This window comes from Pinus tabuliformis, chromosome 8 (assembly GCF_031772625.1).
Source record: "Pinus tabuliformis cultivar Carrire ecotype Pingquan chromosome 8, CPIR1, whole genome shotgun sequence".
Lineage (NCBI taxonomy): Eukaryota > Viridiplantae > Streptophyta > Pinopsida > Pinales > Pinaceae > Pinus > Pinus tabuliformis.
In genome coordinates, this window is record NC_142294.1 from 1,448,682,834 (window position 1) to 1,448,702,964 (window position 20,131).

At 36.1% G+C, this 20,131-nt stretch overlaps 1 pseudogene; it reads left to right on the forward strand.

The window, feature by feature from the left end:
• Nucleotides 1-13: 13 nt before the first annotated feature.
• Nucleotides 14-14,439, forward strand: LOC149241177 (WRKY transcription factor SUSIBA2-like; annotated as a pseudogene).
• The last annotated feature ends 5,692 nt before the right edge of the window (nucleotides 14,440-20,131 follow it).

The window sequence follows — 20,131 nt, forward strand, 5'->3', positions numbered from 1 at the left end:
TATGTTGGAAACCATGCACTTATATGGGTAATATTTAAATGAATCTATCCCTATGCAACATATGGGTTACAATTGTCAAGTTGGTCTAGCATTTATCTTATGATCCTGCTGCAAGAGAGTGTTTTCATTTCAAAGAACTACTACTACTGCTTCTTTAGATATTGTAAATAATGAGGATGGTAGTTTCTCCAGCTTTCCTTTCAAACCTCTTTTTGATTCCAACCTTAGTATAGACATGAAACCTTTGGGAAACCTGATAATCATCATGCAACTCTTTGCCTTTGGATTTTTGGAAACACAATTTGATAAAGCTATAGTAAAATTTTTGTTTTTGAACAAGACTGCAGTCAAGTATTTGATGTTTTTTTTTCTTTCCATGACTTTGTAAAATCCAGTCCTTACTAGACTAGAATAGAAAAGAAACGACAAGATGTAATGGATGTTGGGCTATATTGAAAAGTAAGGATCAAGCTAGAAAAGGGAAATCCAATTTGGACTATACTTATGGAATTAGAAATGTATTTCTATTTGGATTTGTCACCCAATTCAAACAATTTCAATTTATGAGGGATTGTTTCAACTGCACACACTAATAGACTTAGATGGGGCTATAGTGAGCATGTTGATCTTGGGATTATTGGAATCCTCTCTCTATAGTTTTCTAATTGATTGATTTTTCCATTTTATCTCTCTATAGATTTTATTTCAAGTTAGTAACATTGGAAGTTGGAAAACTGACAGTTGTATGGGTTTTATCTTGAAGGCAACTTTTGGTTACAACCACCACCAGTCTCTAAAATGGGTTCAAGATGATGCTCAGATGTGGAATTTGCCAATATTTAGCAAGAAAAAAGATCTTGTGGCAGAGTCTTCATCTGAACCACGAACGACTTGGGCTACTATTGTGAAAGTTGTTCGATATGTATATGAAAATTCTTGAGGATTACGTAAATTGTAAGTATATAAAATGAGTTTTTATGGATATTTAAGTTGAATTCATACACACATTAAAACATGAATTTAACTCATAAACTGCAGAAAGTTGTAGACAATAAAACCATAACAGTAACCACAAAAAAACAAGTGAGAAGGAGTTCACTCCTCTTGGGCTACGTCTCCTAGTCCAGCTTCCAATGCTTGGCCCTCTTTCATTATGCTCACATAATAGTGATTACATCAATTTACAGTGCTCAAATGGCTTCAAAAACTGATCCAAAAGCTTCAAATCTATCAAAAACCCCTATCTAGCCTCTTTCTTCTCCAAAAAATACCAAAAACTGAGAAAGTTATGAGCTTCCCATGTTTTGTTAATAGTTGGCCCACAATTTCGCCAAATCTAGCTAACTGTCCTACATTTTCGCCCCCTTTTTCGCTAATTGGGTGACAAATCAGTGTAATTTCGGTGCAAATTGTGGGTTCATTAAATTTCCCAATGAACCTTGTGCACACACTCCTGGTCACATGGACTCCATAAGGTCAGGGGCTAGCGCCTAGGGTATAGCCCTCCTTTCGGCGCGCCCTTGGTTCCGGGCTTTTGGTTGCATGGCTTAAATTTAAGGTTGGGGGGTCAAGGATAATCCCTGGCCCCTAGTCCCGCCCCTGGTCCATACGGGTGCGGTGACCAAGGCTAGGGCTAGCCCTTTGTCCTTAACCAAACCCCTACCCAACATTATGTTTAAATATAAAACATGTGGGTCCTTTTAACAAGGCCCACACATAGCTCATTGGTAAGAGTAGAGTTTAGTTGCAATGAGGTTCCATGATTGAATCCCACGGAGGTTAATTCGACCTACCAAATTTTTTAGTGGCCATCGAGGTGCCACGTGGCAGACTCTTGTTGGTCCACATAACCCACACCAAATTGACCAATAAGACACTGCAAACTTAGCACCACTACAAACTTGACAAGTGGCGTGATGTCATTGGCTCTTTTTGAAGTCCAATCATTTTCCAAATCAAAAGGCCCAGTCAGCATGCCATGTTAGCTGTATGGACTGCTGATTGGGCAACCTTGCACAAAATTTTACATGTTTTCCAAATCGATCAGAACTCATTTATGGGAGCATACGAAATCCGTTTTCGCGAAACAAGTTATATCAGATTCAGGATGACGAGATCTACGCGGTCATTCAGGTTTCACATCAATCTGACAACTTTCATTTTTGAGCATATTTTTTAGCACCAAATCACTCCTCCCCACTAGAAGATTTGAGACCCCAAAAGCTATTTATTACTGAACAATTAGATGAGGGTACAACCCCCTCACCCTTCCAGTCTCAATCCACTGGAATTTTCCTAAATTCAACAATTTGAGCCTTTCATGAAAACTAATTTTTTCCTTTATTCTAGAGACCTTGTCTTGTTGTTGTAGATACCATCTTGCTCCATTTTCCCATAATTTGCATAAAAAAAATTGTCCTTCAAGGAACAAATATATTCCCTCCTCGGTCGTCAATGAAATGAAACTTAAACAACTTGAAATTCTTCTCACCTCGAACATTGTTGACATGACGATGTTTAGCTTGTCTTTCTCTGTACTTGGCTTGAATCTCAACCAAGTTTCTTCTCCATTTCCATGAACCATTTTGAAACCCACAAGAAGAACTTGTAGATTCTTCTTTGTCAAATTTCTTTAGCACTTTCTCTTTGACCTTTGTACTCTTTAACACTGACATCTTGTTCCTGTTGGGAATCACGATTGTCGTTAGATCAAAACCTGCAAGTGTAGTCAATGATCGTATCGCCAAAGATAAGGATCCATGAGATTTGGTTAGTCAATGTCGTGAAAGACATGGGGAATGTTGGTTTATTCAATGTCCAACAATCTCCCCCCCAACGTGAGTCGGGTTTGTATCGAGCTTGTGACCTACGCTCTCATACCACTTATTGGGAATTGATGAACCTCATAATTGGGTAATTATATGGGCCTTAATTCACCTCCTAACTTAGTCAAACCAACTATTCTCACAACTTATTACATGTTTTGATTATATTTTGTTTAATGAGATGAGTTAAAGTGAGATATTATGCATAGTGAACTAATATGCATTGAATGCAGGTTTGGAAGAGAAAATCAAGGAATTTTGGCAAGACTAAGGTTTGAAACTTGAATGGGACAAGGGAGAGAGATTGTAGGAGGTAAATCCTCCTCATTTACTCCTCCCCCATTTGAATATTCCTCCATTAATCCCACCAGCTCAGAGTGCAAGCAGCCAAGTCATGAAGATCAGAAGGCAGCCGAGCAAGTGATAGACAAAGAGTTAGTTCATCTCGAGTTTGGGAGCCGAGCCTCCCTAAATTTAAGGAATTCGTTGGGGACTTTAGTTGTATAAGTAGAGAGGCCTAGAGCCTCATTAGGATTTGAATTTTTGTTGTAAAAACTCTAGTTATTTTCGAGCTCCAGACTTGTGGAAGACTTTGATGTAATTTTCTATTTTGGTAATAAGAATGAGCTTTTTCTTGATCCAGCACTGAGTTAACTCAGAGGGTTGAAGCTCTTGGGTTAGGGCCCAACCCTAGCAGCAAAGGCTCCTCTTCTTGTATCTATATTCTTAGCTTAGTTTCATAGATTCATGGTTAAACTATCTTTAGAAGTATTTCATTGCAAGTAGTGTAGATTTGATTAATTGTTTATTAGTTTGCTTCCATTTGTGCCTTACTTCAGTAGCAAGTTAGAAGGGATAAAAGAAGCACCACAAAGCTATTAGTAGGTGTCCTGGCCTCACTTCTTCCTTCTGGGATCATGATTTGAGGAAAAGACCCTTATGCAACCCCAAAAAGATAGATTTCCATTTCTTTCATAAGATTTAGAGTTTACTGTACTTGAACTAGCATTTGATCAGTTTTGCAAGTGTAGGATTTCATTTCCATCTCTTCTATATTCATTCTTGCAGTAGATCTCATCCATGATTCCATTTTATTCAGCAATTTCCTCATGCATAAGGTAGACAGTTAGTTCATTAAATTATGTTTTTCTAGCTCATGAGAATTCTTCTTGTTTACATGACTTTTTGGAAATTACACATGTTTGATGTAGAGTAGGTGCTTCAGAAGTAGAAAGAGATCTCATAGCAAGCAACCACCTTCCAACTTCATCCACCCATAGGCATTCCTTGTTTTCATCAAGACTTCACCAATTTCATCATTTTACATAGAAATTCCCCCAAGCATGTTGAACAAATCCAACCATCTCCTAAACTTGGTTTTGGTTTTGAATGATCCTAGGCCTTTTCTCACTCCATTCCACCCATCAACCACCTTCCCTAAGCCTTCCATCACCTCCAACACCCATCGTTTTTCTCTTGGTTGTATCCTGTAGAAATACAAGGAATCCTGTAGGTTTCTAGTACATCCTGTAGGTTTTCTTGTAGTGGCATGTTTTGAGGCCGAATTGAGGGAAAACCTCTAGGAAGCCACCCAAGGTCACCCAAGGGTCTCCAAAACCTTCCAACCATCTCCTGAACCTTCCAGCCATCCACTAGCATCCCTAAGCCACCTGCCACATCACCAAAAGAGATTAGCTTGCACACTTGATTTTTCATGAAAAGCATAAAAAGACAAAACAAATTTATTACAGTCCTTTACATGCATAACAATGATGTTTGATGTTTTTGACTTCCATTCTTAGGAAAATAGCATTTTTTTCATGTTAATTTAGCATTATTCCAAAGCATAGCTCTTAGCAGTTAATTAGGAAATGGTGTGCCTTAGCAGGAATCACGATTTTTGTCAGACCAAAACTCGCAAGTGTTAGTCAATGATGCATCACTAGAGATAAGGATCCATGAGAGGCGGTTAGTCCATGTAGCAAAACACATGGGGAGCATTGGTTTATCCAATGTCCAATAGTTCCCATCACTGTTCAACAATGACGTATGTTGCTGCAATTTTTCCTCATCTTGTTTATCTCTTTTAGGAGGCAACATGTTAGAACCCTGAAACAACTTATTACAACCATTAGAAACCTTAATGAAATCAGATTTTTCATTTGATTCATTTCCTTGAAAGGCCTCATTCACAACATCTTGATGCTTGAACATTAACAAAGCAAAAATTTGACTTGCATTCACAATTCTCTTCATTTGTCCAGCATGCATAAGAGACAAACTCATCTTCTTACGATGCACTCTAACTATATACTCAATTCCATTCTTGAATAAGTGGTACTTATTCTCATGGCGATGAAATATTTCCCTCCTATCATAAAGATATGGGCTTCCCAAAACAATACTAGAAATCTCAAGCGAAACTACATCAAGTTCAACTTCATCAAGAAAGATTTGCAGTAATTGCAAATCTAAGGATGCACTTCTTGTTACATGCAAATTCACATTCTTACATATCCAGCCTAAGGGATTAGGTCTTGGATGTGTAATGGTTTCTAGATTTAACTTTTGACTAAGTATTCAGAAATCAAATTTTCTTGAGAACCACTATCAAATAATGTGTCAATTTTGGTATGCTTTGAAACAACTCTAATGTGGAAAAGTTCAATTATTGTTTCATCATCTTGAGTATCATTGGAACAACTTGGAGAACTAGTGCTTGCTATGTTCTTACCTTTCAAACCCATCGTTGTAATCTTGGTCTCATCTCTTGAATCATAACCTAAATCATGTTCTATAATTGCAGATGTTTTCTCCTTCTCTTTGTTTTTAAGTTTGTTGGGTCTCATTTCTGGATGGAGTTTCCAACAATGATCTTCATCATGGCCATTTTTCAAACAATGTTTACATGTGATTTTTTCTTTTTCCATTTTAATAGAAGCATTCTTATTCCCTTTTCCCTTAAAATTACCCTTTCATTTTCCTCCATACTCAATGGAACTCTTAGTTTTCTCATCTAAACTGTGTTTCCCTCTTTCTTCTAGATGTGTGGCTTCAACACAAACCTCATCTAAATTTTTGGGATTGAACATGAGAATAGTGTGCCTAAGGTAGCTATGTAAACCTCCAATATATATTAACAAAGTGTCTTGAGATGACAAATATACACCCAATATTAGTGCTCTTCTCCTGAAATCTTGAGTATAATTTTGAACACTTTGTCCTTTTCCTTGTCTAAAATTATACCAATCCATAATAGCCTTCCACATAGAAGATAAAGGATAAAATTGTCTTCTAAGTGTAGCAATAAAATCAATCCAAGATGTTGAGACCTTACCATGCTTTTTCATTTCCTCTTGTGTTTTGGCTTCCCACCAAATCAATGCAGCACTTTCCAACCTTAATGAAGCTAGTTAAATCTTTGTTTCATCATCCTTGATGTTTTGAATATTGCAATATACTTCAAGTTGACAAACCCAATTATTTAGTCTATCAACATTAACCTCACCATCATACATAGGCAAATCGAATTTAATATCAAGTTTCAATAAGGGAGTTTACCATGTCCCTTTGGAGATTGTGGAGGTGTTTGTGAAGGGGTAGTTGTGGAAGAAGATGAAGATGATTATGAAGATGAATATGAAGGTGGAGAAGGTGGTGGTTTAAATCCATTCCCTTTTGTATGCTTGTCCTCATCTCCTCCTTTTCCTCCTGAAGAACCCTCTCCCTTTGGAGGCTAGGAGCTCTCATCCTGCAATCTTGTGTTTCTCGCTTCACAGAGAACTTTCACCATCTCATTCATGTCAAAGAATGATTTTCTAAAAGCCTTCTCATCATCTGGCATGTTATCATCTCCTCCTTCATGAGACATGCTTACTGAAGCTTCAGGAACAACTTGAGGTGAAACTTGTGGTGGAGATTGTGGCAAATGTGCTCTCCTTGTCCTTGTTCCAACTTGAGAACTTGGACCCACAATATTTCCTTCTCCTCTCTTGAGCTTCAACCTTGTAAGCATCAGAACACTTGAAAATAATTAAATCCTCATAGTAAAAAGGAACCTATGCTCTGATACCAAACTTGATATGTATATGAAACTGCGTGAGGATTATGTAAATTGCAAGTGTATAAAATGAGTTTTTATGGTTCTTTAAGTTGAATTAATACACACATTAAAACATGAATTTAACTCATAAATTGTAGAAAATTGCAGACAATAAAACCATAACAGTAACCACAAAACAACAAGTGATGAAGGAGTTCACCCCTCTTGGGCTACGTCTCCTAGTCCAACTTCCAATGCTTGGCCCTCTTTCATTATGCTCATAAAATAGTGATTACATTATGTTACGGTGCTCAAATGTCTTTAAAACATGCTCCAACAACTTCATAGCTATCAAAAACCTCTATCTAGCCTCTTTCTTCTCCCAAAAAGGCCACAAACTAAGAAAGTTATGAGCTTCCCAAGCTTTGTTGCTAGTCGACCCACAATTTCGCCAAGTCTGACTAATTGTCCTACATTTTTGCCCCTTTTTCTGATAACTGGGTGACAAATCGGCACAATTCCAGTGCAAATTGTGGGTTCATTAAATTTTGAAATGACCCCTATGTGCGCGCTCTTGGTCACATGGTCTCCATAAGGCTAGGGGCTAGCACTTAGGGTCTAGCCCTCCTTCCCATGCGTTGCTGGTTCCGGGCTCTTGGTCGCATGGCTTAAATTTAAGGTTGGGGGGTCAGACCTAAGCCTTAGCCCCTGTTCCGTATGGGTGTGGTGACCAGGGTTGGGGCTAGCCCTTAGCCCTTAACTAAACCCCTGCCAACGTTATGTTTAAATATAAAACATGTGGGTCCTTTTAACAAGACCCACACATAGCGCATTGGTAAGAGCCAAGTTTAGTTGCAAAGAGGTTCCATGATCGAATCCCATAGAGGTTAATTTGACTTTCAAAAATATTTTAGTGGCCACAGAGGTGCCACATGGTAGCCTCTGACTGGGCGACGTGGCAGCCTCTAGTTGGGCCACATAATCAACACCAAATTGACCAATACGGCACTGCCAACTCAGCACCATTACAAACATGAAAAGTGGCACGATGCCATTTTCCAAATCAAAAGGCCCAGTCAGCATGGCATGTCAGCAGTACATATTGCTGATTGGGAAACCCTGCACAAAATTTTTCCTATTTGCCAAATCGATTAGAACTCATTTCTGGGAACATACAACGTCTATTTTCTGTGAAACGAGTTGCGCCAAATTTAGGATGACAAGATATATGCGGTTGTTTAGGTTTCACATAAATCCGTCAACTTTAATATTTTAGCATATTTTTTAGCACTGAATCATTGTTCCTCTTCAGGTTTTTCCTTCACAGGAAACTTCTTTTGAGGAGCAGCAACAGAGGAAACTTTTAGATTTTAACCAAACATCAATATTTCCTCCTACTTGAATTGAAAGGCCTTATGACGATGGATACAATTGGCGCAAATATGGGAAAAATCATGTTAAAGGTGATGAGTATCCTCAGAGTTATTATAAGTGCACACACCCTAGTTGTTTAACCAAAAAGAAGATTGAACGTTCTCTGGATGGACATGTAACAGAGATTGTGTACAATGATGTTCATAACCATAATAAAACTCATCCCAGTCATCAGATTAGATTTTTTTTGCTGTTGCGACCCTTCCTAAAGAAAGTATTGAAGGTTGTGGTTCTCTTGTCAAATTTTAAGGTGGGTTCTCTTGGAAAAATACTAACTTAGTGTTAATGAAAGTTAAATATGCTTCAAGTTATTCTCAACAAGGGAAGAGAGAAGATCTTGAATTGTCCTTATTATTTTATGTCGTTACTGATCTCTTAGATCCATTCTCTACTAGACTGCACAGGAAAAACTCTAATCACCTGGAGTCACTAGGTACACTGGAGCAATCATCAATTTCTGCAAGTGAAGATGATGATGGAAGGACACAAGTGGACAATTTCTCTTGTGATGAAGATATTGGTGCAGAATAATCTGATTCAAACCATGGGTTACTTTTATGATAACTCATATTAATTTGTTCATTTGGTAGAAGCTATTTGATCATTTCTATAGATGTAATTAATTACTTTCTCTAATATGTGTCAAATGCTTCTTTGAAAATTGACAGGAAGAAAAAAACCTGATACGATGGACATCATATGGGAAACTAGAGTTATTTGGTGGCCTTGAGTTGTACAAACAAACAATGATATCAATATCCTTGACGATGGGTATCACTGGAGCATGTATGGACAGAAAGTAGTAAAAGGCAATCCCAACCTAAGGTATCCTAAATTATTATTTTCTTCATACTGTGTTTTCTTTCTTCTGGATGGTCAACGATTGTAATTTCCTTGAAATTTTAAATTGTCATGTATGTTTAAAAGTATTTAATAACAGTCAAATGAATTTTGGTAAAATTTATGCATTTTTTTTTGGTACATGTCATGTAAGTTTATGCTTCCATTTGGTATTTAAGAATGTTGCAATGTTTGGAACATGGATTTTATAGATTTTTAACGTATCATAACAATAGAAAATAAGTTGAATTAAGTCTTGTCAAAGTGTGTACGTCTGATACAAAACTTCCTGACATGATAATTCTGGTATAATTTTAGCAAAATACTTGGAAAAGAGGATAAGGACAGGGAAAGAAAACTGCAAAGTATAAGGTAACATAAGTGAAGATTTAAAAAGGAAAAAAGATGTTATGTTCATGTGTAGGATAGATACCAGATAAGAGAGTTGGAAGATATTTGTGGTTGAAAGATTTCAAAATCATGGGGGTGATACATCTAATCTTCTGAGAGATTATGCACTTTGCCTCTTGGAGAAATCACAGACTTGATTTACCCATCATGAGTTTCCTTGCTAGGAGTCTCCTCTTTTACCTGGAGCATTGAGTCCACTAATATTTCAGGATAGATTTTTCATTTTAGGTTATTATTCTTGTTTTGGAGATAAAATCTAAATCTCTCAAGGAATCTAAGTTTTAATTGAATCAACAAGTAACTAACCCTATTCTCTTAGTTTTTCCTTAGTTGTTTTCCATCCATTCTTCTATTTCTTTGGATTTTAGTTTTGGGACTTTAAAGAATTTGCTTTGATACCCAGTGCTTTGACTTTGAGAGGTTTTTAACTTGATTTTAGATGAGGCCTTGCTTGATTATTGTTTTGGGACTTTAAAGGATTCACTTTAATGCCTAGTGCTTTGAGTCTAAGAGTTTTTTAACTTGATTTTAGTTGAGGCCTTGTTTCCATTTCGTATTTTGGGTTGTAGAAAATTAAACCTATCTTTAGATAGAGTTTCTAAGAAGTTATGATCATACAATAATGCTAAAAATCCAGGTTTACATCTTCCATTTTCTCATAAAGGATTATGATTATGTCTCCTCATCAATGTCCTGTTGTCATGTCTCCATTACATCTCAATCCTCCTAGTACCTGGATTACAAGTTTGATCTCCCTTGATCTCACTGTCATTGGTGGTTGAGGGAAAGAGTCTCATGTTAGTCCACCTGGTTCAGAAGTTTGGGAAGGGAAAATGTGATTTCTTAATTATATATTTGTTGGATATTTACTTGAACAACTCCATTTGTCCAAGTCTCAAGATGCTCTTTGCTTAGCTCTTTGTTTTCATTCATGTTGTTTAATACTTTTTTTTTAGGGTTTGGTTTGACAAAGGTAATTGTGATTTTGAGATTCCTTGTCCTAGAATTTTTTGGTGATTTACTTGGAAAACTCTATTTTTTGGAGTCTCAGGACTCTCTTTTTCAACTCTTTGCTTCTCATTCGGGTTGTTTAATGATTCCTTTTTGTTAGGGTTTGTCTCTTGATCTTCCTATTTATTTTTTATTTGTTTGATTTGTTGGATTTAGATTTAACCTCTTTTTGAAACCATCTGGATCAATTTCTCCTTGTACCTAACTTTTTGGTTTACTAGGCAATCCCACATTAGGTGCCTATGGTTATGGAAATTTTTTCCTCCAAAGGGTATTTGTTAGTCTATATTTTGTACCCATTCTCGATAATGTGAAATAATAATGTTTGTATTAATGTGGTATATGATAAAATAAATAAATTTCTTTCCTTCTTTGGGTTGCTTGGTGAACAAATGCACCTTACTGGCATATATGGTTCTTTATCATATTTTCTTCCTTATTTCAATTTTTTTCAGGTTCTCTATTTATACTCCAAATTTGTGCTATTTAAACTACTTATTCTCCAATCATGGGTTTCATTTAGGAATGGCCCATTATCAGTCATAATCTATGTGGTTGTGGCAGCATATGAAAATAAGCATTTTCACATTTGATGTATGTTTGAACATGAGGCTATCTAGGCCACCTCTTTAATGTCTTGAATTTTCATATCTCCCTTTCATACTTTTCCTTTATGAAGAACTCTACTGACTATTGTCTTCCACTGAGACCTTTTGTTTTTACATATTAGAAAAATAAACAATATTACTAAGTAAACAGAGCTTGAATTGTCAAAGTAAATCAATTCTTGTGTGAATTTTTTTATGAATTGTTGATTTTATTTCTCAAGCTTCAAAGAAAAGCTTCAAATGAAAAGCATATATAGGTGTACAACCCAGCATGAGGGATGTGTAATGTATAAGTTCAAGCCACACCCACACACTTAAGTGAAGGATAGGGTTTGGGTGTACCTTGCCATTGCCTTCATTGTCTCAAGTTACCTGTTCAACCACAACCTGGTAGGGTTAGATCAATTTTTTGGAACATATACCACATGCATGTTCCTAATGGGAGATCACATGTTCCAAAGTGGGGAAATCACCTTACTTTAACTCTTTACACCCTCAAAAAAGTTTGCACATCCAGGGATTTGATATTTTTGATAGGTTTGCTCCTCCACTTTGACAAAAAATGGGCCATTGGATTGTCTTTGAAGGACATAGAGTCTTCTTGTCCATGTATAATGACTGGTGCAAATTGTATGTCACTTCTTCAGCTGCTACATTCTCTCATAATATAATTCATTTGTTTTAGAGCTATGGCATTTTCTTCCGGATCTGGAACCTCTTCTATGATTCATCTTCAGGTGGTGACATTGCCTTAGCTTTTTTGTAAGATTAATGTTCTTATGAGTTAAGATAATTGCACCACTCTTGAATGAGTATTATTCGTTTTGTTGCATTCTGTGTGAAGGTCGTTTTCTGATATAAGATTTCCAATAGCTAAACAATTTTCTAAACAAAATATGTGAACACAACATACAATATCGTGCATTTGGTATGGAACTTATAAATAGTAGAAATGGTGAATGCTATATCACAGTATCGTGAATACTTTTTGTCTTAATATGGTATATGATAAAATAAATAAAGTGATAGCCTTCTTTCTGTTGCTTGGTGTACAAATTCACCTTGCTATTTAAACTACTTATTGTCCAATCATGGGTTTCATTTAGGAATGCCCCATTATTAGTCATAATCTATGTGAGTTGTGGCAGTAGATGGAAATACGATTTGTTGCATGTTTGAACATGAGGATTTCTAGGCCACCTCTTTAATGTCTTGAATTTCCATATCTCCCTTCCATACTTTTCCTTTATGAATAACTCTACTGACTACTGTCTTCCACTTAGACCTTTTGTTTTTACATATTATAAAAATAAACAATATTACTAAGTAAACATAGCTTGAGTTGTCAAAGTAAACCAAATCTTGTGTTGATTTTTTTGATGAATAGCTTATTTTTATTTCCCAAGCTTTAGAGAAAAGCATATTTTTTATAAGATTTTCCATGATATCAGTGAATCTAGATAGTTCTTAGGATATATATATATATATATATATATATATATATATATATATATATATATATATATATATATATATATATATATATATATATATATATATATATACATAGATATATGTGTGTATGTGTGTATAATCCAACATGAGGGATGTGTAATTAATATATATGTGTGTGTGTGTGTGTGTGTGTGTGTGTGTGTGTGTGTGTGTGTGTGTGTGTGTGTGTACAACCCAGCATGAGGGATGTGTAATGTATAAGTTTGAGCCACACCCACACACTTAAGTGAAGGATAGGGTTTTGGTGTACCTTGCCACTTCCTTCCTTGTCACAAGTTGCCTGGTAGGGTTAGATCAATTGTTTGGACCATATGCCATAGGCATGTTGCTAATGGGAGTTCACATGTTCCAAAGTGGGGAAATCACCTTACTTTAACTCTTTACACCCTCAAAAAAGTTTGCACATCCAGGAATTTGATATTTTTGATAATTCTTCTCCTCCACTTTGAAAAAAAAATGGGCCATTAGATTTTCTTTAAAGGACATACAGTCTTCTTGTCCATGTATAATGATTGGTGCAATTGTATGTCACTTCTTTATCTGCTACATTCCCTCATAATATAATTCATCTATTTTAGAGCTATGGCATTTTTTTTCAGGATTTGGAACCTTTTCTATGATTCATCTTTGGGTGGTGACATTGATTTAGGTTTTCTGTAAGATTAATGTTGTTAAGCGTTAAGAGAATTGAACCACTCTTGAATGAGTATTATTCGTTTGGTTTCATTCTCTATGAAGATCATTTTCTTATATAATATTTCCAGTAGCTAAACAATTACCTAAACAAAATATGTGAACATGGCATGCAATATCGGGCATTTGGTATGGAACTTATAAATAGTAGAAAAGGTGAATGCTATATCATAGTATCGTACATGCTAATAACACTTACACATTTTCTTATGTGGTCCACCTTGGATATATTTATTTCTATACTTGCAAAATAGAATAGTGCATTTGTTAGAATAGGTTTTACCACAAATGTGAATACGTTTCCAAATCTCCTACACTTTCCAAATATTTTTTTTTTAGCTTAGCTATAGGTGGTCTTTACTTGAGCACTCATCTCTAATCTAGCTTAGACTGTATATTGTTGTTACATGCTTTGTACTGCAGTGAAATTCCAAATGTGAAGGCCCTTAAGATATTAGACTTTTCCGTATAATTTTGTTTTACGTTTGTGAGGTGAAGATATGAAACACTATAATCATCATATTTTTCTTTTCAAAATTTTATTTCCAGAGTCCTTACCATTAGAGAGTGTGGTATTGGCAGGAGCTACTATAAATGCACAAATGCAGGATGTTCAGTGAGGAAGCATGTTGATCTTAACAATGGCTATGGGAACAACAATTACATGTTTGGAAGAATTGTAAATGAGAGTTTTACTTCTCCAAAAGGTCGTGCAGGTGTAGGTATTGCTGAGAGAAGTATGGGGTTGGGGATGGGCCTTGGGGCATTTGGTCTAGAGAGTAAGCACTCAAAAATACAGCAAGCAAAAGCACCCACTTCTTTTTCAATGCAGATTAAGTCTGCAAGTCATGAATATTCTAGTATTGGTTCAAGTAATTTTGTTCACTTAATACAACAAGTAGAAGCATTGACTTCTTTTTCAATGCAGATTAAGTCTGCAAGCCATGAATATTCTAGTATTGGTTCAGGTAATTCTGTTCACTTATATTACAACCAGTCTAATGAGAGAGATGGACTAATCAGGCCTAAAGAAGAACAAAAGGGGCAATTTCTTGTTTGATACTTCTTTACATTGAATTGTGCCTCTAATATATACAAAGAGAGAAGAGACTAACATTTGTATGTCTCTACCATTCTGTATTCTTTTGGACATTGGTGAGTGTGGCTCCAAGCTATGTATTTTTGCTATCATTTGATGTTATTGGATGATTATTGACAGGTGGTGCATACTATAGAGTATAACTAAACAGCTAACAGTGGATATTTTCCTTACCAAGTTAAATTTCTTCGCAAGCAAGCAATCTGGAATATTCTTGGCTTCAAGTTGACCTTCACATAACATGTACATGCGAAATTTTTGACATGTTAATTTGTGGGGCCAAGTGTGTCATTTTGTTCTCGACTGCATCTTGTCGAGCTCGTTTACAGCTTTAGTTTTTGACCCCTCTTCTGAAAGGATCAACAAGTGAATTATTTTATTGAAACTTAATTATTGTTTATATATTTTATCAACTCAATCTCTAGACCTTGTAAATAGTTTCTAGACATTGATTTATTCCTTCCTAATATATTTCACTTACAATACCAAATATGTCAACCATGTTTTGTTTACAAGGTATTTTCAAGGTGATAACCGTTTTATGCAGATGTTGTAACCACTAATATTGAATTTTGTTTTACACCATATTTGGATTTTATCAATAAATCATATTGAGGACATATTACAATATTTTTTCAAGAAAATGCAAAATTATGCGTGGACCAGTCTCATCTATCTGTTATTTATCTATCTCTATATGTATATTTATTCTATCAAGAATGATATTTGAGGAAGCTAGATGGGTGTACACATTTTTATTTTGTGGCAATCTCCTTTTGTTCTTAAGTTACTTTTTTGATGGATTGGGACTTATTGGAAGCTTAGGGTTAGGAGGAGACTATGTAGTAGTATAGCCTTGGGAAGCCAAGCCTCTTTAAACATATTCATGTCACTCCTTTGTAATTTTTATTCAATGCATAATTGTTGTTTTCTCCACATTATGTAAAAAATATATACATGACATTCATTCAAGGATGCTCCAGGTATGATTTAAAAATTAGTTGGTTCTTTATTTCTGATCTCACAATATATTTCATGTGAGTGAATTTGTGTTAACCAGTTCTAGTAGTCAGGGAGTATGGATAGTGGAAGTTGTTGCTAAGGATTTTTAATAAGAATATTTATCATATGAGGTGTAATGATATCAAACATTATGTTAAGGTAAATTTTAGACCATCTTGACAAATGCTAGCCTCCATTTCTGGGTTGAAAGATAAATTCTAGACCATCTTGACAAATTCCAACCTGTACTCATGGATTGTATGGTAAATCCTAGACCATCTTGACAATTATTAGCCTCCATTTGTGGGTTTTTTCTAGGTAATTCTTTGATGAGGTGCTCAAAATTATTCTAAAAAATAAAGTTGTCATAATGGTATGGAACCTGAATGACTGCGTAGTGCTCGTCATCTTGAATCTGTTGCAACTTGTTTCGCGTGAAATGGACACCATATGGCTTCAGAAACACATTCTGTTCACTTTGGCAAATAGGTAAATTTTTGGAAAAAAAGGGGACAACCTAGTCAGCAGTCCGTACTGCTAACTAGGCTACCCAGTTGGCACTGACTGTGTAGCTGAGGTGGCACCATAATCTCATCAGTGAATGGTTGAGTTCCATGTGGCACATTCGTATAGGCATGAGTTGGCAGGATGCTATTGGTTGAAGGTTATACAGGTGGACCAATGAGAGGGTGACATGTGGCAAACCCAGAGGCTGCCACGTGCCCTCTCAAAGGTCGAATAAAATTTTATGTGGGGAGGTTGAGGTTGAACCCACGACCTCACCCACAAAAACACCAAGATTTACTACCACACCCGTAGGTTGGTTCTTAACTAGCATATTGCAGGTGGGTCGACGTTAAAGAATCGACCCCAGAACAAGCCAGGGTGCAATGCAATAATCACAATCGCACATCGCAGAAGGGAAGTTCAACAGAATCGGACCCGATAGTATCAGGTTGTGATTGCAATATCGCAATCACATATCGCACAGTGCAACTCTCGTTATATGTATTACCCTGGCTCTGTCGATTGCGATATATTTTAGATGTGATACAAGTTATACTGCAGTTGATAGTCTGTCGGGTCCACCGCTTATCGCAATTGCATATCATTCACGTCGTGTTGTCTTGGAGTGGCAGAATGGATCAAGGGTCATGGTCTTGGTATCTATCAATTGAAATTTTTATAAGAAGAATTTTGTGTGGGTTTTCCTCTCCACGAGGGAGAGGTTTTGGCCTTGGAAAAAAGCCAAATATCTTGTGTTCTTGTCTCTTTGTTTTGATATCAGTTTGATGAAGTAAACACACACTAATAATACAAAGAACATCAAGCTAAGATAATTGTAAAAACACTTCACAAATTGTTATCATGGTAAGAAGAATCACTTTAATTCTAAATGCCCTAGATTCTTCAACACAAACACTATAGCATTGGCCATGTTGGATCATGCAAACAAGGTCTACTTTTTTGTTTCTAATAAAAAAATTCATATCGAAAAATTATGTTTCAACCACTTGAAGGAGAAGTACATGTTTTTTCAAATTGAGTTAAGAGATGATGGCATGCATGTAGCTAGTGGAGTTAGCACTATCATTTTTTAGAGGGATTCAAGTATTAACTTCTCCTCGTAGATGTCCTTTATGTTCCAGGATTAAAGCAGAATCTTGTTTCGACAGCTACCCATGATGACAAGGGTTATCATGTAATCTTCAGGAGGGGTAAGGCTTACCTACAACATTTAGCTTCTGGATGTAAGAAGCAAGATAGGTGTGAGGGTAAAGAATCTCTACAAGTTCTAGGTAGAGACAAGCACAACCTTGAGTAGAAAGGCAAGTAGTTCTCAGAGGGGGACAAAGCTCAAGAGAGAGATTGGATCTTCCAGTATCACCTTCAGAGAGAGAGGGCAGAGGTTTTGTTTAAGGGAGATCAAGAGAGAGTTGGATCTTCCAGTATCACCTTCAGCCAGAGGAAGCAACCCCATAGGTACACAGGATACATGACACTTATCACTAAAGTGATGGACTCATAGAGCATGGTTGGAAAGAACAGGTCTTCAAATCAAATTCTGCGAGATAAAGCAAGGAAGCCTTTGAATTCATAGGGAGCAGTTGCAACCGCAAAAAACGTAGTAGCAAAGGAGACAAATCTAGGTGGACCAGGTTCTTCCAGAAGCACCTTCCTCGCTAAGAGGGAGTGTTGAAAAGTAGCGAGTGAAGGTCTTCTTTACTCATGCCTTAGTCAAGATAACCACATGGTTAATTATTGAGAACAATGGAGTCGGATACTATCAGTATTATCATAATCCATTCATAGATTATATTGGCAGCAATGAAGACAAAGCATAACAAAAGGATTCTTGTCATTTTGTGGAGATTTTATGCACTTATATGATTTTACCACACATCTACCATGCTTTTATTATGTTTAATTTTCTCATATGTATGACGATGTATATATAGATAGGTATGTATAGACATATCAGTATTATGTTTGGATACATAGTGGGATCTGAATTGTAAGACCTACTCAGTTTTGGACATGTTATCACAACATCAGCTACACAGTTTTGGATATGCTTCACATCATCTCCTACATGCAATTTTCAATATATTATTAATGAAAATTACGATCTTTCCTTTGGGAAAAAAACGCAAAGTCTTTATCCTCTTGGTTGGAAATATTACTTCATGAAAACAACATATTTGACAAAGAGAACTTTCTAAAACTAACGAATGCTAGTGTATCCAACAACATTGACATTTCCATTGGCATGCCCTCAAAATGTGTGGAATTATCAAACAAGTGTAGTGCACTTCCCTATACACACTCCTCTTTCTTCATGTGTCTTTGTATAAAGCCTTCAAGTTCGATACTTCTATAAGTACTGGTACAGAGCTCTAGCTCTATGTGAGCCAATTATTCTTCTTGTTTTTGACGTATTAATCATTATACAACCTGAGTGGGCCTAATGGTTAAGAGCATGTGTTTCCTCTTAAGAGGTCACAAGTTCAAAACAGAAGGGGTAGAGTATGTACGCCTTCATACACTTAGCAGTCAAATCGTTGCGCAGAGGTGGGTCCCTTGTCCCACAATCAAGGGGGTCTCATACACCAATTTGGTTTTTGGCTTGGATGTGACCTTAACATTGTATAATAATTATTATTATTATGAGTTAAATTCAAAAAATTAAAAACTTCTTGATATATCATCTAGTCGTGTCGGAGGCATGTCAATTTAATTAATTTAGTTTTATCAAACAATATAGTGTGGCATCAAATGATGATCCTCAACTTTCACTCTGCTTTGTTCTTTTGGGTAGCTCCATAAAAAAGGATCTCAATCTGCATTTTATTGGAAACTTTGCCTAGCTTTATCAGTGTTTCACAATATTTTACTAATAATATGAGCATGATAACATGTATATAGTCCTCACTATCATCTTCTCACACTTTCTCTCTCGTGTTTTCTCTTATGTATGAGTACCATTTCATATTTTTGTAACTAAGGTCATATCAAAGACATAATGTTAAGGTGTTTCAAAAGCTTTATGACCTTGGCCTCCACTCAAAATTCTCCTTTAAGTTCTCCTTAAGAAATTCTAGTGACTCACAAATATAGACTCCAAATAATTTGGTTGATTCACAAGAACATTACATTAGCAAACAATTGTTCTTGAGTTTCTACCCTAAATTTGCCTATCAAGAACCTATTCCTTTGAAGTTTGGTACACTTGGGCTCCTCCCAACACTGTTGTTTTTATCTTCTAATTTTTTTGCACTTGGAGTACTTCGGGGTCTTCCAACATCTTCTTCAAAGGAAAATCAATAGCAAAATGATTCTGATAATAAAGGAAACAAACAACATTCTTAACACTAGATTTGGGCAATTTCAATTGCTTCATTGTCATCACATACTCTTCTTTTGCACCATCCATCTGCATATAGGTATGGGCAAAGAATCTACCCGAAGTCTCAAAGACTCAATCTACTTTACTACCTCAGCCTACTTTTGTCAACCTGCTTAACTTGCCACCGAAGCTTGAAGCGCCCTTCTAAGTCATGGTTAAGAGAGGTTGAAGTATTCAACTTTTGTGCAAAAATGTAGTCTTGATTGCTTGATTAAAAAAGGAACAAAGTTTTTTTTCCAACCTTTAAGTCACTCTTGTGGTTGATTTTGTCCCCAAACCTACTAATTTGCCTCAAGTTTGGTCAAACATAATGAACATTTGCACTGCTTTGATACGATTTGTCATGAACCTACAGTTTGCTAGAATTTTTCTACAAGAACCTAAGTTTCCCCAAGCCTGTTTTGACTCTTGAGGTTGTGTGACACTAGTTTTACTCAACCACAGTCGGTTGGCCAACATACACCTACAACAACCACACTACACACTTTAACTTGAGGTCTACTCATAACTCTACTGCAAGCTACAATGTGTCAAATGCAATTGAATCCAACTTAATCAAATTCATTAAACAATAGGCACATGTCCCACCACAACCTTTAAAACATCCCAACAATACTTAACACTTAACCAACAAAATACATTGCAAGGAACATAACATTCATTCAAGTAAACATATTATAACAACACACAAAGTAGAGGTAGCATCCAAGGCAAGTGCCTTACTGTTATCATATAAAAAAAGTC